General features: G+C 37.9%; 1 long non-coding RNA gene across 2 annotated transcripts in view; it reads left to right on the top strand.

The window, feature by feature from the left end:
• Positions 1 to 1,315: 1,315 nt before the first annotated feature.
• LOC103469961 (uncharacterized) overlaps positions 1,316 to 22,138 on the top strand; it is an 86,132-nt gene continuing 65,309 nt past the window's right edge. Inside the window, exons 1-2 of one of the 2 annotated variants that reach the window (XR_534431.2) lie at positions 1,316 to 1,651; positions 1,935 to 1,999. This is a non-coding gene — a long non-coding RNA (uncharacterized LOC103469961). The remainder of the gene's footprint in view (positions 1,652 to 1,934; positions 2,000 to 22,138) is intronic. The other variant, XR_534430.2, reaches the window with a different exon arrangement.

Below are 22,138 nucleotides of genomic sequence, written 5' to 3' on the forward strand. Positions count from 1 at the left end.
TACAATTTAATTCAAGCCTACAACAGTATAGGATATAGTTTGGATTATTACTAAACTGGTGTAAGTAAACCACTAGCCTGCTAAATTGTTCTTCTTTTGTGATGCCAAATCAGACTGGCATGCTGCTACAAGTCCCCCACAGCCTCATGTGGCCAGTAAATCTTCAGTCCTCACACTCAGAAGACGGTTTATCAATATTTCATCAGAACACAGTTGATTTCTGTTGATACTACTGACAGATGACATGTGAGTTTGTGATGTGACTCAATAAATATCTTCTTTTTGAGCTTCATAAACCTCCCCCAGGCATGCCTGGTAATGAATAGTAGGTTTGTGGCTCAGACCACACAAATGCCAAGTTCTGGATGTGAAGAGCCTGCCAGTGATCATCAAGTGTACAGTTTAGCTAAACTGACAGTGATATAAATAACCCGCTAAACAAATTTGCTTAGAAACCAATGTGTCCATCTTGAAAAAAACAAACAAGCTAAGTTTGCAGTGTAAACAGATGAATGTTGTATTGGTTTCTCTCGGAGGCAGTCTGTGCGGTTTTGTACTTTCAGCACACCTACAAAGCAATGCAAACCATCGACCACAACTCCTTCATCTCTGGCCTCGTTTGCCTGAGGTTTTCTTTTCTGAAGCGCTTCTGCTAGCACCTTGCAAGCCACAAAACACACCGACTCGGTAAGTGACAAATTAAGGGGTTTTGGCAGTCTGCAGGTGGGAGGGCATGTTCACGCAGGCGGATCCCAGAGAACCGCAGACATGTCCCAGATAACCAATGAGTGAAGAGAATGAAGGAAGAGCTACTGGATGAATGAAAAGGTGCAGGGCTGATAGAGGAAATTGTGATGTACAGTATTTATGCTGATATGCTGTACCTTTTTGTTCATTAACCTTGACCTTTTTTTGTGACTGCTCTCCATGCTCTAACTTCAAAAAACATGAGCTATTAATAAACCTATTTACAAATATTTATTTTAAAGAAAGTTATGCACTTATAGCTGTCTGCTGTATGAATCTGTTTAAACTGGCCATATCAATGTGAATGTTGATAGTTAAATTAACCAAACCAAATGTATGGAAATCTGAACCTGGGGGACAAGCATGGCAAAGAGGGGTGAGGGGGAGATGAAACCGATTCCCACCAGCTGCACAACACCGAGGCATTAACGATCCAGCTCAGGAGTTCTCAATCAGCTTACCTGCTTCACTCCAGCAAATAGACTCCTTCCTGCAACAGCCCAAACAATTAATGACCCAGAAAGAGGTCAGAGTGATTAAATAAATTATACAGTCATGTGTTAAAGGACTTCATGTTTTTCATGTATCTTCCTCAATAATATGACAGCCCTTGACACTGTGTTGCATTTAGTTCCTATATTCGCTGTAAATCCTGCTCCCTTGTATTGTTTTGTAGCTTTGTTGTTCATTTATGTTCTGTTTAGCTATTGTTTTTAAATGGCAAATGGCCTGCATTTGTATAGGGCTTCATCAAGTGGAAGGACTCCAAAGAACTTTGTGCTACATTCAGTCATACACACATTCAGGCACTGATGGTGGAGAGCTACACTGCTGTCCCAGGGCAGATTGAAAGAAGCAAAGCTGCCATATCCACTAAGCCCTCTAACCACCACCTGCAGGCAAGGTGGGTGAAGTGCCACACAATGACCGAGATGGATGGTGCAGAGGTTTGAGCTGGAAACACACCAGACTGGAAACTTGAGTGGAGGAATGACAAATCACCCATAAACTAAATTCTTGTTTTTTTACTCGTTCCCTCTGTAAATGCTCCTCCACAGCTGTTCCCTATCCAGTTAATTAGTCCCACCTGTTTCCACTCCAGCAATCATGTCCCCTACAAAGTTCTTCCATTTGTATGTAGAAATTTTTTAGAAAACGGCTGTTGCAATATTCTTTTCTCTCCACAGGACTGGCTGGATTGGTCCTTATTGAGTCACCCAACCTCAACTCCACTTGTGTCTTCAGCACTTTTGTAAGTTTATTCCATTTGCGTTTAATGAAAACTCAACTTCATCAACTATCACTCATCCTCCTACCTGCACTTGGTTCTTATTCAACATCAAAACATAATGCAAGGGGGACTACCATATTTTTTTCCCCTTTTTACAAGAAATCTTCCCCTAAACTGTAAGGTAGCCAGACCCATCAAGACACGGTGCATTAGGAAAAGAGGTCAGCTGAATGAATCCCCATAATTCCAATAACTCAACAAAAGAAACCAACTCAAAATGTGATCCGATTAAACTTTTACTTTAGCTCTGATTTCTTCTCCACTAACTTCTTCAATGAATCCTTCTAAATCTCCTCCATAAAACTGCTAAACTGAAATCAAACTAATAGGACAAATTGGTCAAATCTTGATCCAAAGACGCTTAAAAATCATAAAAACTCTCAAATCTTTTGACTGTATATCTATCACTTCACAGTTTTAATCTTGCATGAAAACACTGAAAGGGTTTTGTACTTGAAAGCTTTACCAAATTTCTTCACTTTTTATTCAAGTGTCTACAAATACCTTCACAAAGATAACTCCTGCATTTTAGACTTCTCTTGCATCGCATTCTTAATATTTGTAGCCAATTTGGAAACTCATCACTCGTAGCGCTCTGTGTGCATCAGCCTTTGTTGTAGAGCTTCTGGAAAAGCCTAAAAGAATAACAGAACCATAAATATCTCTTTCAAGACATCCTGTTCTGTTTGCCAGTCGTTATGAGACTACAGACACATTTTAAACAGCCATCAATACATAAATCAAAACAGTAAATTCAGCAGATGAGCTCAAGGCTAATACAATAACTTGCCGTCTTTTCATATTTTTGTTCAAACGCCATTTGGACAGAATATGGGAACCAGCTTCATAAATTGTGTTCCTTCCTTAGCTTTTTCATTTGTAGGTATTTTAATTAATAAAGTATTCTATATTTGACTAGAACTAGCTACAAACTCTTAACAACTAAATCTTTTGTTACTAAAAAATAAGCAGATGGCATTTTCCTTTCCTGTTCTTACTCGTACAGTATAGAACAGTATAAAAACGCATGGCATATATGTAGTACTACATTACATGTTGGTAAAAACACAAAGAGGATGGCAAAACACATGAATGTATGACCTTGTATTTTGTGAGGAGCTCACCCAGTGTGTTGGGTCAGTTTCTTATAAAAATGTAATGTTTTTCTTTAGCCAACCTTTTGGAGTCACAACAAAACAAACAACTGTAAGCTCAAAATGTGTCTACCCAGAGATTTTCTATAGATCAATAAGAATCAGCCATATTTTTATTTGGGGAGAGTTTGTTGGAGATAAAAATCACATCAGCATCCCAAGGAAACAAATTGTGGTTTATCTTTACTCTTTTCTGGGATGATGGGGAAAAAAAAGAAATGCTAACAAGGTTTTCTTTGTCAAAGAACAAACCTCCTTTGTGTGTCCCATCTCTAAGGTCTGTGTTTCCACAGTCGTCTTCTTTCAACTCTTTAAATCATACAATATTCCCAAATTACAATGACATGTGCAGGATAGGGTTTCTCCTCTTTGAGACGTTTCTGTCAGTGTGTCTTGAAAGTTTTCTCTTGGCCGGGAAATCTGAGCTCTGCTTCGCATTCAATTCAAAAGTCTTCTGAGGACAATGCCTTTCACTAATTTGTTGGCTTCAGGACTTTTTGTGCTGCATCTGAAGCCAAGTGAACAGTTGGATTTGATTTTTAAATGTTGCACATCATTTCCAATGTTTCTTCAATGTAACCTGTCAGCACTATGAGCAAGATTTAAGGATACAACTAGTAGGCCAAATGACTTGTATTCAGAGAGTGTATTAATCTTAGCTAAATGCAATCATCATTCAAACTACTGTTAGTTAAAAGTTAAGTTACAGCTATACTTGAACATGGCTTATTCTGCTTCTACGCAAGTAACTCCTACTGCAATTTTCTCTTTAGACAGTAGAGATAGCTAAAGAGAATTTCCCTCTTTTTATCTAGTAGCAGAAGAAGAATCTAGAACCAAAAATGTCAAACCTAATTTGATCTTACAGGAATTTCTTTTTGGTTGTTTTGATGCTGATGTGATATTTTGGTATCAGTATTCATTGTGTGATTATGTGGCATTGCAATACAGAATATGCATGCAAACATTTTTGTGTTTGGTGGGGGAGGATAAGATTCAGACGGAGTTAGATGGAGTGACTAAACAAGAAGCTGCTCAAGCTATTAATGTTAATCCAATATTTGGAAGCGTGACCAACATGGACTGAATGGCTTCGTTCACTTTCTCCACTTGCATTGCTAAAACTACAGGCAGACTACAATTCTAAAACGGTGCAGAAAATTAACACCATCATTCACAACTTCTCAATCTGTTCACTGATTGGCCCAGTAAAAAGTCCACCAGTGACGATCAAAATGAAGGGGAGAAAGCCCAGATTGTGCTGGAAGCGAGAATTGTTTTCAAGCAGGAAAGTAATGGCCATGCTAGGGCTAAATGAACTTGACAAGATTTTGGCTAAGTTACCAAAAAAACATTAGCAGTAGCTGTTAAGGGGGAAAAAAAATAGAAAACTCAATTAGATTCAACACCTTGAAATCAACTTGGTCTGCAGGAAATTTTATGACAACCCAAAACCATTGTGTTATTTATCATCATTAGAGGACTTCAGAAGTAGGAAGACAGCCACACTCGCTACACATACGTACAACAGGTGCACACGCTTAACTGTTTCTTTTTGAAGGGGTGTCGCTAAGAAAACTTCACGAGATGATGGAGATTTCTGACTTATCCTGTTTGGTTTTTCTTTCTTGCAGTGTCTTTTGTTCACACTGCTGGTGACATGCTGGCAGGAAAAGGAGAATCCTTGAGCTTTTCACAGCTATAGCACAGGTTGCTTCATACACCAAAGAAGCAGATTGATCATTGCCTGTCATGGGAAAGTTGGTTCATGAATATATAACATTAAAAATCAAATCAATGAAAGGTTTTATTACATGACGCATAATACAAGTTTGTCATTTATGGTTTTAGTGTTTTTAAACTTTTACATAATTATAAAAACACGCTAGACTTTGAACATGTTTCTCCTAAATGTAACCAGATCGTGTGTGTATAAATACTCGTATCTCAGTTTTTCTTTCAAGTTTTTTTTTTTAATAATCTATAATCATTTGCTCTAACAGGAAGGAGAGCCACTTTGAAACAACTATAGTCAAAGCATAATCAATTTGTTTCCACCTAGATTAGTCAGTGATACTTCAGTCTGTCCTCCAATCAGCAATTACCTTCTTAACTTCCAATCTGCTTTTTGTCCAACTTATCAGTCTGGCCCGCTCACCATTTGTGGAGGCTCATTCAAGTTCCTGTGATTACCTTCGGCGTCATCTGAGTCGGTATCTCGTCTTCTCTGTAGTGAAGCCAAAAATGTGCAGGCACTGAAGGAGGACTAATGGGCCAAATCGTGAATGGCCCAGATGTCTGAGGACAAAATTGGTGTAAGCTGACAGTTTATTCAGGCATTCAACAATTACCTTTTATTTCAGTTGGTGGTTGCAACATTTGGAAACGTTATCTAGATCTTGACAATATAGAGGAAATGCCCTCTGTTATCCCCTCCAATCCTTCCCATATGAAATCTTGCCTGACTTTGGGCAGAAACCGTTCCACTAGAGCAGGGGAACGGTTTCCCCTGCTCTAGTGGTCCTCGAGGGCCGGCATCCTGCATGTTTTAGTTCTCTCCCTGGTTTAGCACACCTGGATCAAATAATGGCTCATCAGAGGCCTAAGGAGAACATTGACTTGCTGAGGAGGTTGTTACTACCACTAGGGAGAGAACTAAAACATGCAGGATGTCTGCCCTCGAGGACCGACTTTGGACACCCCTGCAATAGAGGGTATGGGCAAAAGAAACTTTAATAATCAACTTTTATGGATTTTGCATCGGCAGTGTGTGCACACATTGGTTGTTTGTCTTGTGTGGGAAATTAGCACTTACTATGCTCTTACTTAATCTTCTGGGTTCATATTAAACTTGAACCAACTTGTATTCCATATAAGTATAGTAAGGTTGAAAAGTGTGCTCGCTGCTGAATAATTTTAGTCAAAACTAAGGTGGGACTGTAGATTAACTTTACCAATATGGAGCTGAAACCATGACAATCCTATTTCTGATGATCATCTGAAAAAAAGCCTACTTTATTATGTTTTCACGCTACTAGGAGTCAGTTGTAGACAGATCCTTAAAATCCAACAAGCATCTCTTTGTGACAAACATTTCTACCTCCAATTGAAGCACAGCCACAATGCCTGCTTTTGGGGCAGTACCTGTGAATATCGGCTTTTATTTTTGTACCTTTCAGCTAGTTTAATTTCAACACCAGGTGAGACATGCTTCTTCAACGTGATATTATGAAATCCATGTTGGAAGGTTAGGATCACAAATCATTTCAAGGCTTCAAAGAAAACTGCTTTGTTTTATAGCTAGGAAGAATATGAATCTAAAACACTATATAATAAAACTGCAGTTCACATCAACATTATGTCTTAATTTCCCGAGAAACAAAAATTTAACTATTTTGGCAGGCATCCTTTCCCTTTGTGTTTTTCTGCAAAAACGAGTCACGGATCAATGAGATGTATAATTCCTTTCTTGCTGGCTCAACACTGGGTTTGTCTTTCTAGTTTTGCATATGGCTACAGATATCCACACACATGCTGTGAATATATATACAGGCTACAAAAACATGTGGTTTAGGGCCCTAGAGCTACAAAACATAAAGCTAAGCACAAAGCTTACACACCCCTCATTACTTTGGTCAACTGGCAAGTGATAAAAGATTCTACACATTAATTTCAACTGTGTTCAACTCATAGAAAACAAAACAAAGAATGGGCAAATTAATGCCAGATGGTTTTGGTGTGCAATGCAGAATCAACTCCCAAACATCTGCAGCAAATAAGCCAGGGAAAATAATAATGGTGCACGTAACTCAGCTATAGATGGGATGATCAAAGCTTTGCTTTCTTTCTACTACATACTATAATGAACTGAAATCTGAATACAGCATAAACTTTTAAGAGTAAAATAATGGCAGGTTATTATTAGAACTGCTGTGTTTCAAGATAAAATCATATTCTTGCATGTTTTCTGAGCAGTTTGGAATCTGATGACTCTTTTATAGGCATAATGTCCACAAAACGTGAAATGCAATGTCGAGATGCTATTTTGTAGAAATATGCACCTGGATGTAACGTGTTTGGCAATTGTGTGTCTTTTCATGCATCAGCGGAAAGCAAAAGCCCTCATCATGGGCCAAAAACACTCTTGGAACCCAATGTATGTGTCTAAATAATTACAATCATTGACAATTTAATTCCCAGTACATGCTGATCCACTGCGAGAAGAGATTTTCACGGATGAAGAGCGCAACTGCGTAAGATAATCTCCATCCCAAAGTGATCCCTCTATCTGCTCCGAGAGCTCCTCAAATCCTGGTGAATGGGACTCTGCGTGAGATGAGTCCAAAGATAGAATGACAGATTTATCGCACCCCAGATGTGCCTGATTTACAACCATTGTTTAATCTCCAGATTCCAACCACATGAAGGTCTTCTATTCGCGGCCATAATTTATAGGACACAGAGAAGGCTGGCTTAATGTTTCTCTCGCTGCAGAGGATGAGCCAGCACTGTGACTTGCGCTGATAAACAGATGCTTGGATTAGCATTGATGTCACAAACACATGTGGGGAAAGGTTATCTCTTAACCATTAGTTCTCGTCAGATCTTAATGGCTATAAACCCCAAAAAACCTCTTTTGAAACAATTTCTTGCTCCATATTCAAATGTCGTCTTTGTGCAAAAATAATGTTGGAAACGGTTGCTGTGAAATGTCCCTCTGACGTGACTTAAGAGCAAAGGAGATTGTGCTTTCTTCGTTGCTGCTCCCATTTTCTGGAATAAGTTGCCCTTCCAGACTGGATCTGCCCACTGGATCTGTCAGGATGATTTTAAATCACTTCTTAAAGCTTGTTTTTTTTACGTTGTCATTGAGGCCTGATACTGTAACTTTTCTGTAATTTTCTTCTCATAATTTTCTTCTCCTGAAATTTTATAGCTTTTATGTGTCTTTTTACAGCCCAATATTGCAGTTTCAACCTGTTTTTAAAAGTGCTATATAAATAAAATTGACATTGACATCTTCACCTTTTGTCAAGAGCATCTTTTAGTGGATGTTAATTGGATTTTATGTAGTACAGTGACACAAAACGACGCATCACTCTGAAATGAAAGTTTATAGGTGTTTTTGGGGTCATCTGATAAACTGTCTGCGGCCTCTAGACTGTGTATGAGTCCCATCTGCTTCATGTATCAGACAACAAAGAAACATTCCTACAACTTTTTGTGATTCCTATAAAGTATAGGGAAGTCTTGCTCCTTTGAAGTAAAGATTAAAAACGTCAGAAATTGCACTCTGGACAACAATTGCAATTTTTGATAGGGCTCAATGCCCAGGGCACTACAGTCTTGGGGTGAGCCATGAGAAATCAATGAGTAAATATATACATTACATATATATGTTTAGCTACCCAGGAAAGGTGGAATAGTTGACCAATTTTATTTGTGGAAAAAAATACAAAAGTATTTTTAAGACTTAATGTTTTTTTTTTCTTTGTTTTGTTTTGTTTTTTTCAAATCAGGGCTCCCTTAAATTGAGACCATCTATGTTACCATCTATATATGGGCTACCATTTAAGCAAAAACCACTACTGGTGGACAGTTTGCTTTTGCTTGCTTTGACTTCATCTTCAGAGGTCATTTATATTGCTTAAAAAATCCCCAAAGCTTTCAGAATGATTTAAGAGAGGCAGGACTGTTGGAGAAGTAATTACTGTATACATCTTAAAATGTCTTCCATGTTCACATTCCCACCCTTCAGCGTCATAGGCAAGTTCTCATTACCAGATCAGCTGAGCTGGGAGACGCAGGCTTCTGGTTTTTCCTGCGAGCCGGAGTTCCTGTGTTGTGGTGGGAGGGTCGGCAAGAGGCGACACGAGCAAATGCTGCTGTTTATTTCTATTCTGTCATGTGTGCGAATCTGATTACAGGTCGCTAAGTCAATATTTAGCTTCTGCCGACGGCATCATCGTCAGCCGGTTTATTTTTTCTGGGCCCCACCACATCTGCTGCCAATGTCATGAGCAGTAGCCGAAGCACTGCACTACCAGAAAGGAAAGCAAACAATGAGTCTGCAGTCCTGATCGAGTGAGTCAGGCAAAACTGTGGCTCTTCAGAAGCCATGACTCGCACCTAAATTTCAGAGTTATTTGTGGACAGTGGTTCTTGGCGTGGTTTTTGGGACCCCTGAATGGATTTGATGAGGGGGTCAGAAGTTCATGGTAAAATTCTCTTGTCACTGATTGACCTTCTTCATATTTGTGAGGAACAACTAACCTCAAGGAGTAAAAAAAAAAAAAAAAAAAAGCCAAAGCATGCTTTTTGAGGATTTAGCAAGCCCTTGCAGTTCAGTTGTTTGCATTAGTAGAAACATCCCATCAGCATGGTTCCAGCTGCAGGAGCTGCAGGGACAATATTTGCATTTCATGCATTTTTCATTTCATTCCCCTTGTCTGGGAAACTTTCATGGAGACTGCCACTTTATTAGAAGCCAAAAGGAACACAGCATCAAGGCTTCTTTTCATCTGGCCCACAGGCAAGAAGGATTTGATATTTAATAAAAATGGCGAGCAGCAAATTTCTTCCACTCATGACTTCATTACCTCGGGTTATTCCAGTGAGTAGGACCACACACAGTCAGGAGATCAGAAACGCCTCCTCTGCTTGTTTGCCTGACCTACTATTTGAATTTGAAAGTTTGCAGAATCGTTGCCTTTCGGTGCCAAAATGAGCAAGTCAGGACTTCATTAGGCTTGGAACAGTCTCTCTGCTTGGTGTTTGTTGGGCTGTGTTGGAAATCTCTGTTTGGATGGACCTGCTTATGCTTTAGAACTCTTCTTGGCTCTGTGAGGTGTAATAGGTGCATTTGCACATATTGTAACTTCAAACCACTCCTCTGGTTTCACAGCTTTAAGTGGAGTTGCACCGCTTATTTACTGCACTAGAGACAAAACTTGGTCTTGGTGCAGCTTTGGAGACCTGCCATATGCAACCTTTCCACCAGCTTCTTTTATGTAGACAACATACATGCATTATGCATACAGTTCAAAAAGAACAGTCCCCCCAACACCCCCCAGCGCCCCCTTAGCCCTAAATTCACTTTCGTCTGCTAAACATCTGGAATTCATTGAGAGGAGGAGGTTGCAGGGAAATGAACTCCGACAAGAGTCTGTAGCTTTAGGTTCAGCCCCCTGCTTTAAGTCCCCTAAGATATTGAAGATAGGCCCACAGACAAAAACCCACTGAACTGACTCGTATAGATTCATATAGGCCTGGCTTGACCTGATAATAAAAGATTACCAAAACATAATCGGTTATCAAGGTTCTTGCGTTGCCACAGAACTGCAATGTTGTGGAATTCTGTAATAAAATCAAAATCTTTTCTTTTTGTTGAAACTTTAAACGAAATAAGTATGCGGCTCTTAAAGATGCAGATTCATTTTTTCCGCATCAAGTCTTCAGTTCACATACGACCTCAAAGAAAATGGTTGTTAATTGATGACTTGTTACCATGACTCAGTTCCTTACAGAATCAGCCCCCCTATTAAAAATAATAGTAGTGAAGCTTGAAGACTTGAACGCTGAGTCAGTCCTGTTACTCATGGCGGCCACAAACAAACAGCTGGAAAGCTGGCTTAGGTACGCGATTGCAGATGTTACTGGTCACTTTTCTGTTAGGACAAGGCAAAACTCCTTTGATGTTTGTTTCATGTTTGTTTATGGTTGAATAAACAAACAAACATAAACTTGAACTTGTAATATATTTTGCATCTAGCTCTTTGGGAGCAGGGGAAGGAAAATCATAACTCAAGAAGAGGAATGTTTGGCTTCATCAGGTGCGCTTTCACAAAGAGCTCTTTTTACTGCTCTTCAAATGAAAGACTTGGCTGTCTGGGATCTGAATGACCTTACACATATGTCACAAGTTTGTGTTTCCCATTACTTCTCCTCCCATTTCTCTCACTTTTTGCACATGTTCATTACTTTTTCACAAGAATTTTGAAAGTGTTAAACTCGGCAGAAATTTTGTGATTTCGATCCAAGCCTTCTAGGTTTTGTGCTTCATAAAAATAGGAGAAATATGTCCCCTTTTTTTTTTTTAAATCCTGATTGCTTTCTTGCCTTTATGTTGAGACAGAAATCAGAACATAGCCTAAGCTTGGAAATTCTTGTTAAAGAAAATATGCATGTAAGAATGCCTGAAGCAAATAGTTTCCCAGTAATACACGAGTACAGGCTGCATGGTGGCCTCTTTATGAACAAAATTACATCTGTTTTTTGTTGGCTTCAGACATTAATTATATCCTTCTGGAGTTGTCTGCTCGACTCTTTGGTGTAAATGATAGAGACAAAACATTGCAAGCAATACTTTTATCTTCTCTTTGTGTCACGGTCTGTTTTGTTCTCAGTTATTGTTTGTGAAGAATGTTATCTCACCACTGAAACTTGCGCTCATCTAATGTTCTCCATTTCTGGATGAAGACATCTGGATGAGAAAATTAGTTCAAGGATAAAATCTTTGAAGAACAATTTGAAACAAAGCAAGTTATAGAATACATTTCCAGTGACTAAAACTTAACAGTTCTTCATTAGTATTTCTTGCCTTGACCTGACAAATTTAAACTAAGCACAACTAATTCTGGTGGAATTAAACCAAAATATTTGAAAACAATGCCAGGTGTTGTAAAACTCAGTTTCTTCATGCAAAAAAGAGCATACAATGCATTAATACACAATATTTCCTTTAAAACATAATCTCATCTGTTTTACTATGTAGTCCTTTACACTATGCATCGTCCTGTCTTTGTGGGGGGCCAGTTTTTAAAATCCTCGATCACATATATTGCCAGCAGGTAATATAAAATACATAAAACCAGAGTGCTGTTTTAACATTCCATGGTAAAACTCCGTGCCAAGATAAATCAGTTATTATGGCAACCACATAAGAACTAACACTGTGTCAGTTCTTCCTAGAAAGGAGCAGACACTGTGCTCAAAAGGTGGAAAAAAAAAGATTCAGAAAATAGAATTTTAAAAAATGCCTTCATACAGGAAGTAACAGGTCATTAAACTGTTGGCAGAAACTTGGATCAGGTATACTTTTTACAAATTTAAATTTCATTGTTTACATTTATCATTTTGAGAATAAATGGACTTTAAAAGTCAATGTTACTCAAAAAATGATTTTCAGTTCTTTTTTTTAAAATAATTTTTGCCTTCCAAAAGTTAAAGCTAAAAAAAATATATTTAATAACTCATTTACATATAATCATAGACATTTCATAAATGAGCTAACAGTAAGGAGAGAAAATTGAAAAAAGCTTGAAGTAATATTTTCTGTCGGTAAAGTGAACTGATTTCAAGGTTGGCACTATATTTCAGAGACGGCTCTACAGGAAGCAAATGGTGCTACATTGTCTTACATTTTTTTAAATGTAAGGAATGTCTTGTCAGGAAAACCATGTTTGCAGAGCACAGGTGAAATCCTTGGGGCCATGGCATTCATACTTCAGTATTCATGATCCTGAAGTACAAATGCCATGCCAAAAATTCCTTCACATCCTTAGACCCTTTCATGTACCCAAACCCTCCCTCTAGACATTTCCTGTTTCACTACCCTATCTGTAGCTCAAAACGTCCTAAAATGACATTCTCCAGGCTGAACAAAAACATCGCTGGTTTTCAGTTCCCTTCCAGCCAGGTTTTAACTTGTAAACACTTTTTAGTTTTCAGTTCCGTTTCAGAAGAATAGCAGATATAGTTAGAAGTTATGAAGCATTTAAGAAGTCACTGGTGTTCAGTAGCTCAGAGGATGGAAGTCTTTGGATTATTATCTGAGCCCTCAAACAAAGCTGATAGCTGAGTAAACAAGCTGGTCTTTTTCACACTTGTTCTGTGTATTTTCTTTACTTTCTGGCCATGACACTGAAAATAAATAACCGCAGGACTATAGATGCTCTGCTGAAGATTTGTGATTTGTATGACCATGGTCTTTTAGCCCCAACACAAATAGTAAACAAGGAACAATTTTAGTCTGGTCGGCAGCCAAGGCAAATGGTTTTACTATGATAACAGGCTTATTTCCTGTAGTTAGGACTTTTGTTTAACATTGGACTCAACTATCAGTCCACAACCGGCAAGATAGGGTGGCCTAGTTTCAGATCTTTTAACCTCTGCCACAGTCCTGCGTCCAGATGTGGGTTCCCTTAAGCAAATTATTCGCAGTTCATAGTACACACAGGTTCCCTACTAAGTGTTTCCAGCTTAGATTTGGCAGCACACAGAGGAGACATTCCAATGGAGCAACATCATATTTTCCCTTCTGCATAGCGTAGCAACTAATTATTTTGTGTGTGGAAAAAAAAAAGACATGTACAAAGTACATTAATATGTTTTGATTGCTTATTATTTTTGGATTTGAATAAAAATAAACCCACAACGATGTGTTCATTTTGGAATATAAATAGTGCCAAGTTTAAAAACGTGCGCTGCAAGTGAGAAAGTGCTTAGCATTGAGTTTGTGAGTTTACCTTGGGAGACACAGATGACTCAAACACTCGCCTAATCTCAAGCGATTGGACAAGAAATTTAAAAAGATGTTTCCATAATAATCTTCTCCATAGTCATATAGTTTTTTTTTCTCATATTTTCCCTAAAATTACTGCAACTAAATAAAAAAACTGCTTCTTACATATTTTATTTAATTTTTTCATGAATCCACTTTGACGTTTTTCACTTTTTTGTGTTAATAATGTGAAACTGAGATGATGCCTTACAAAAATATTTGCATCCCTAGAACTTTTCACATTTTGTCAAGCCACAGCCACAAAATTACGTTTATTGTTTTGGTATTTTATTTTTGACGAACACATGATATTTAATAACGGAGGATTTTTTAAAAATTGTATTTGCTTGATATTATTAAAAAATTTGGAATCCAGACTTTCAGTATCAGTAAATGACTAAAACATCACTGGAGACACTTTTTTTCTGGTTTTTCCACGGGCAATCACATAACCTACTTTATTTAATTATAAATATCTAGCTTGCCAAACCTTTATTGCATTGGAAAAATAACACCACCCAGAATCTAGGTCCTTCTAAACAACAAGACCTCTTTCCACAAACCACAACAGAAACTTTTTTTTTTAGCAATGACGGTATTTTAGTTTTCTCAGTGATGTTAAATATTCTAAAGGTAAAAATGTTCCAAAAATAATAATTTGATGACTTGCAGATTTTACTCTGCTACTCGCGTTCAAACATCCTTCTTCATCTTTAAACTTTTAAATTTGGCTTGACATAAAATAGAGACATTAATGCTGTTTTTCCAAAGCAGAATCTGTGGTCTCCTCTCTGTAATTGCACTACTGATGATTACTTCCTGTGGGAACTCCATGAAGGATGTTTGGTCCTATTGCTTCAGATGACCCCAAACCAGAAAACACTCAGCTCATGATATGTGTTTTAGACTCAAACCACTTCCCACTGGATATTTGCAGGAAAGCACTCCAAACTTGAACAAACCATAACTCCGAGGATTTTTCACTTGCTGCAGGAAGACTCCCTGTGCAGTCAATCATCCGACTCTAGCGAGTTGCCCTCCTTTGCTCTGAGAACCCAGAGGAGCCCTGAAGCTCCAAGAAACATTTTCATAGTCAGGTGGTATTTACATTTGAAATTGTTCAGAGTGCAGCTTGTCTCTAAGGCAGCCAGGAGTGAACACTGTTTAATCTGCAGACACCAGATAAATCACAAGCAGTCTGGGCAACACTGAGTATTTTATACCTGGATGAAAATTACATCTATCACGTAGCTGGCTCATGACTGGGTGATAAAAGCGTCTTTATCCTCCTGTAACAAAAATAAAAAACAAGTCCCTGGCCCATAATTACTGGCCAGCAAGAGACAACACAATTTTCTGCACAAATGTGCCAAGTTTTTTAATTTCTCTCTATCCTTGTTTTAAATCTGGGTTTCGGCCATCCTTTCCTCAGTTTGAATATCAGTTTGCCATGGCAGTCTTTTAATATGGAAATTGTGGCTCTTTGCACAGGGCTACACAATTCAGACGAATTGTGTTGCACAATGAATAATTGGTTGTGCTTTGCTTATTTGCTGGCCCTCTCAGTGGGGTGTGAACTTCATTATGTGTTGTGTACGTTGTAAGAACAGAGAGATTATGTTACTGTACACTGAGGGTAGATGATGAGGCTGAAGTTAGTGTCTGATTTAGAGCTTATGATTTGTTGCTAAATTAGAGGGCGATTTAATTCTTTTTAATTTTTTAAAGTAAAGTTTCCTGGAATGCAGACAACCATCTTTATTCCAAAATAAGATCAATTTAAGCACTAAGAAACTTTAGATTCTGACTAGCTGGAAACACAACCATGTTGAATAAAACTGGACTGAATTATCCTGTCAATCTGCCCATCAGTCTGGGAGCTACACACTACATACAGTTTGAGTTAAATTTGTTGATTGATTTTTGTCTGATCTACTACTGTACAAACTTTTTGATTTTAGTAGAACTCAATTATTTTTTAGTTGGTTTAATAAAGAAGCAAAAAAATTGTCCTCTGATTCAAAACATTCTGTTCCTGAAATATGATTTAGGCAACAGACACCCAGTGTAGACATTCAAAGCACTCTTTCTTCCTCAGTGGAAAGAAAACACCATCCTCCCACCAGCCATGTCGAAGTTGAAGACAAATCGCCAAACATGTATTCCTTTTTAATCAAAGAACAGCAAGAGTTATTCCAGGCTTTGGCATGGAAAGCAGTGATAATGTATAACAGTTTTGATAAACACAGCAGACCACCCCCTAAGTATTCAGTGGAACTGGGAGAACAAAGCATAACTTAGCATTCCAGCAGTGTGTCCGGCTGATGAACACAGCTTTATTTAGAGAGTCACAGGTGAATTTAATGATAAGGATTCTAAATCCAGCGTGTTGTTTGAGTTACCGCAGAGATAAGTTGTCTTCTGGGAATTTCAGAGGTTCTGCTGGCTGTGCTTTGTTACCTAAAGACATTGTACTTCTGAAGTGTTAGTAAATGTTTATCCTAATTCCTTTTGGTACAACCAGCAAGAAATGAGATTGCCTATATTGAAAAGGTTTTTTCAGTTTTTAACAGCTTTACTTAAGACTCGCATACGTGCTAACACACTTAACATATAGTTTTAACAAACAAATTTAAAACTATTTTTATGAATATAAAGATCATATTTGTAATAAAAATTAAGTTAGATTTATGTCTTAAAGGTTAATGAATAACCAAGATGGGCCAGTTCTTATTGCTTGTGACTTATGCACTGAATTTCTAATAAAATAAAATATTTTAGCCTGGAATATATGCCTGGTACAGTTGATGGGATTGCTGTCATCTTATTAAAGTCATATCATCACAAAAAATTATCAGACGTTTAGAAAATAGGAATGACTGTTTGTGAACAAGCCATTCAAATAAATGAATCATTTGAGTGAATGAGACGAAGCAAATCATTTCATTACCTGATTTGTTCATTTCTCAGTTCAGAAGAGGTCAGCACCAAAATGCCGGTCAGGTAAACTTTCACGTTCATAAAATGCATCATAAAGATTAACCCAGTGACACACATGGTGCCACTCCAATACAGCAGCTGTATCGTCAGTCAGGATGTGAGCCTTTCACGCTGTTTTTATTTTTATCTGTGCTTTTTATAGCTTGACATTTTCTTTTAAGTGTTACTTTTCTGTGTTGGATTTGTTGCTGCCTCTTGGCCAGGACTGCCATGAAAAATAGGTTTTTATTTATCCTGATAAAATAAACATTTAACAAATGAGATAAAAATGATCACCATCGGTCTTGTCTTCAAGATGTGATACTAAGTATTTTCCAGGCACATGGTGTCATTTTTAAGCACAATCAAGTAACTGTTGCCTTTAGTTGGTATAAAAATGCTGTACAAATCAAACTTGACTTTAAAGAAATTTGACTTAATAATTTAATGCCTTGAATTTGGCCTCTGTCTCTTTAAGAAGCTCCTGCTCTTACATGTCACCTTCAGCACGTTATAACAACAAGGCTCCTCCATTGTGCCATTTACAACTGTTTTTAGGGTTGTTGGCCTGACAAGACATTTGCATGATAAGCTCAGTGGACCTGTTTCACCAGGTGTTTGCTAATTGCTGATGCCGCAAGTGTGGAGGAGCTGAGTGGGCGGGGCTTGGTGTGAGGCGTAGACTGCAGCTCCCGAGTGGTGCTTTGGGTAAATTGGCGGTGTATTGTATGAGCAGGAGTTGAGGTAGCCCTGAACGTCTGACACTCTTGATTTAAGGATTTTTTAAACATGCTTGATTGAGTCAAAATACCCCTTGTGTTTGATGAGGGAATAGTATTATAGTCTCAATTTCTATAAGGATGGTAAATCGTCTGTAAAAGCAGTTGTAACTTATTAACCTTACTCCAGTATGGCTTGATATTTCTGTCAGGAATATTTTTCTCCCACCCAAATTATTGTACGATTTTCTTTATATCTTTATTTATTTGTTTATTTATTTTAGGGTGGGATTGTGTGATGTAGTGGTCAGTATATTGTGTTAAACAGAAGTGAGAAGCTTCATTTGAGACGGGTACTGCTGAAAATGCTTTATTGTAAGTTTGTGGAGCAAATGTCACATTTGTTTTAGACTGTCAGATAGTGATGGTGTCCTTTAAAGCAAAGTCTGTTTTGCAACACAGTGAAAGTTAAGATACTTAGAATTCATAAGTACTTCACACAACCCCCCTCTAAAATGAACATCCTCTAGATCTGTCTACTAAAAAACACCTTCTCGCATTTTGCTTGATTGCATTGAACCATGGGAAACATAGTTATTGTTCTTTATTCCTTTAACTCCAATCAGCTGGGTCTCCTAAAATGTTAGAAAAACTTGCATGAATTATTAATGTAGATTATCTGCAAGTGTCATTCTTGACTTCATTTTCCTGTCTGATATCAAAGTTAGGCTGAAGAACCTCAGACCACCTGGGTCCTGGCTTTCACTTTCAGGTGGTATTCTTGAGTTTCAGCTAAAGTAGAAGTGATTATTGTGCCTCGAAACAACCCTGTCCGCACACTAGCATGTCAAATAAAGATCCGAAGAGGGTGATAATAGCCAGCATTGGAGCAATGCAGCAGATCCTGCAGCCACAGCCGCCTGGCTGCTCGCCTGCTGCTTGATGTTTAACAAGCCAGTCATTTAAACAGTGCTAATAAAATATCTCCTGCTGGGGAGATAGGCTCTTCATAAACCCTCGCTTCACCGTATCGGGTGTTTGTTTCGCTGCATTCATTGCGTCTTCTCTACTTTCTTTATAATTATCAACCAGCTCCTATGCAAGTGTCATGGTTTTTACTATAATTGGAGTGACAGCTTCACAAGTTAAGCAATATGGTCAGAAACGATAATCAGATAGGCCGTAAATGATGGTCAATTTAGCCCTCATTTAATTATTTGTGACCCAGAACAATTGTAACTAATAGGAAGTTAGATGGATATATATTCCAATATTATTGTCAGATATAAAACAATAACATTTGAAGTGCAGCATTTAGTGCCAACACTCTAGTCATAAAAATATATTATGAAAAGGAAAAGAAATTACACCCTATAAATCCCATTAAAAAAATAACACTTTAAATAATACAAACTCAAACTCCACATCTCCTATGTTTCCAACAGCGGTAGCCTTAATTCGTTATGTCGATGAATTTTAATTATTGCCTTGGGATAGGAGCGATTTATTAAGCGATTTGTCGTTGCTCCAATTGCCCTATGAATGTTCATACAGTTGTAAAACTTTGCTGTCTTGTTTAGATTTTTTTTAAACTTTTTTTTTATTATGTCCCATAAGACAAACATGAGAAAACTCAGTGCAATCAAACAGATTTGGCAGAAGACCGATAACATTCTGATGAGTTCCTGAGGCCCAGGACTCTTGGGGTCGATCCACCCCTCCCAAGAGACAGCAAGTCTGGGTCACATCCAGAGCAAACGCAGCTCAGCTCCTCACATGGCTCAGGAGATGAATGTACTTCATGTAACTTCATAATAAGATGGAACAAATGGAGTCAATTCTCATTTATGTCAACATTTTCTTTGTAGAACAGATTTTTGATGTGTATATAATGATATTCTTAGTGAACAAACTAATTAGAACATCTAATTCTTTCTACTAATTGACAGATGTGATCAAATAAAAAAAAAAGCCTTGTTATCAGTTTAATGCTTTTTTTCAAGAGACACTGGCACTGGTATGAACTAAGCTGCATAAACGTTCCATATTTTTCCATAATTGTTAGTGTGATTAAAGCAACATTGCTGGCTGAAAGCCCCCATGGCAGAAGGGGTGGGGGCTGGGCGGTACGAGGAGGAGATATTTCTGATGCTAAATTTCCTGCAATCAGATACCAAATGTCTCCAATGTCACTTAAAGTGACACAGTAACCAAGTGCACCACACTTGGTTATTGTAAAATAGAATGTTTCAAGATTCAAGAATGCTTCATGAGCTTTTCTGTTCTAAGGTTCCTTTTTAAGTTTAAAGTCGTTTGAAAGGATACAGCATTATCCTTTCAAATGACATATGGCTACAGTCACATGGAAAACGTATTAACTTTCAAACAATAAAAAACTTTTTTTTTTTTTTTTTACCAAAATATGTAATATACATATTTTTTTATTATTATTTTAAATATAAGTGGCTACTTTAAAATGATTATTGTGTCAGAGTTTAATCTAAAGCCCCCATCTGCTTTTGAACTGCTACCATCACAGGACCGGGCTGCAGCTGCATCCTTTTCCAGCTATCTATCACTCTCTATCACTCAATCACTCTCTCTTGCACACTGACCCCCCTCTCCCTCATTCCAGCCATCTGTTCGTAGCAGAAGTTAAGATATTCTGTTTCCGCCTTCAGAGTACAACTCAATGATCGGTGACTTCAATAACAAATGCAACTTTTTTTTTTTTTTTTTTTTGGAGAAAAAGCATATTTGCATTTATTCTTGTTCAGATCCCCGTTGGCCTATCATTATAACGTTATAATCCGAGTGACTTCCTGCTGGTGGATATGATTCATAGAGTTATATATAATCATGTTTCTATAAAGAAAACTAAGTCAGTTATAGAAAATAAAAATGTCACTGGCTTTCAAAACAGGTCCTCTTTGACAAACCATATCAGAATTTGGTTTGGCCATGAGTCTTTTTAGGTTTTAATCATTTTTGCATGATGTATATATAAAACATGCTTCCTTAAGTAGTAAAAGTCTTCCTGTCTTTGACGGTCTCTGTGGCCTCTATTTATGCAGCTTTCCACCCCATTAAGCTGGAGTTTTTCTTATTCGGTGGTCCTCACACTTTTTATAACAAGCACCACTTCTTCAAATTCTCGTTTTCACAATGCTGGAGTCGTTTTTAAAACATTGTGTTTTGGGTTGTATTCTCATGCACTGTCACTAAATCATTGTGGAAGGATGCCGTTTAATGATGCTTTAAATCATTTTCACTCACAAGTAGAAACTTCCATGTCGGTAGTTAAAAATATTTACATAAGTCACAGAAGGCCATAAATCAAAGTGGGAGTCAGTCAAATGATTCTCACAATCCTTGACCCCAAAATCCATAATCCAACATGGCTGCTTTGTAAGCCTAAATTGTATGATGTTGATGTAAAACATGGTTATTTACTTACTGTATCAGCATTTGAATATACAAAATGCAGACGGAATCATTACAATTAGTTTGTAATACTACTAGTGTTTCACCCGGTCACTGAACATTTTATTTAATCAAGTTCCAACAGCACATGTACATTAAATGAAGCATAAGTATTACATGTATTGCTATTTATCAAACAAATACTAAAGTTTCTTCTTGATTTATGATTTATTCTTTAGACAGATTTTTCACAGGTTAAGCGAGAGGGTGCTTTAGGACTATTACATTTCATCTATTTTAATATTGCTACATCAGAGACATTTTCTCCAAGCTGAGAATAATTTCTGGAGTAGTGTTGTCTGGGTCAGAGCAACTTTGCTCTCAGTGACATGTTTCTTCATGTCCTGCAACATGGATGCTGAAGTACGTTTTCCTTCAGTCTTAAATGCCAAAGATATATAGATGCACCCCTTAAGATAACATCCCTCCGCTTTCTTTTTTATTCCTGGTTACAGAAACCCCAGTGCCAGGCAGTGAAAGCAGTAGACCTGGAAGTGGATGTCTTGGTTTATCTAAAGGATCACGTAAATCTGCCCTGATTAATAAGTTAATGTGAAATCTAACCTCTGGTGCATGCCAGCAACCTGCACTGCATCAATCTTTCTGTCTCTCTGATGGATGCAGGCAGCAGGGAACTCATGGAGGCAGTTTCATACGGGTATGCAGCTGTCTGTAGACTGAAGTTGCAGCTTAAAAGAGACCTGTGGAGCTGGGGGAGAGGCTACAGCAAGCTTTTTCACTGTTCAAAGAAGACACCTCCTTTAAGGTCCTCGAACAATGAAAGCTAGAGCTTCTTGCGCAGATGCTTTTATTTCAGTCCTTGAAGTTTCTCAAAGGTGATGAAATGTTTGCAGGCTTTGTCGCTGCCTTTCTGTGTCCAGTCGTTTGAAAGCGGTGTCAGGTTTCCTACTGCAAAGCCAACTTTTTATAACATAGAACTATTGCTTGGGAGGACTGTCCAAATTTTGTCGGTTTTCTTTGCTATAATAAACTCTCTGTTAATATGGCCATTTAACTGTCCTTTGAGGAAAAGCTAAATCCGCCTATTTCTTGAAAAGCCACAAGATTAAAGTGCTTGCTAAGTTTGGAGGACTATTTTTCAATCTGCCAGGAAGCCACTTAAGCTTAAGGGTAGATTTGAGCCACAGAGAATTCACAAACGACTCCAGCCTCTGCTGTTTCATGTCGACTTTAAAAAGAGCAA

This window comes from Poecilia reticulata, linkage group LG9, assembly GCF_000633615.1.
Source record: "Poecilia reticulata strain Guanapo linkage group LG9, Guppy_female_1.0+MT, whole genome shotgun sequence".
In the NCBI taxonomy this organism is placed as follows: Eukaryota; Metazoa; Chordata; class Actinopteri; order Cyprinodontiformes; family Poeciliidae; genus Poecilia; species Poecilia reticulata.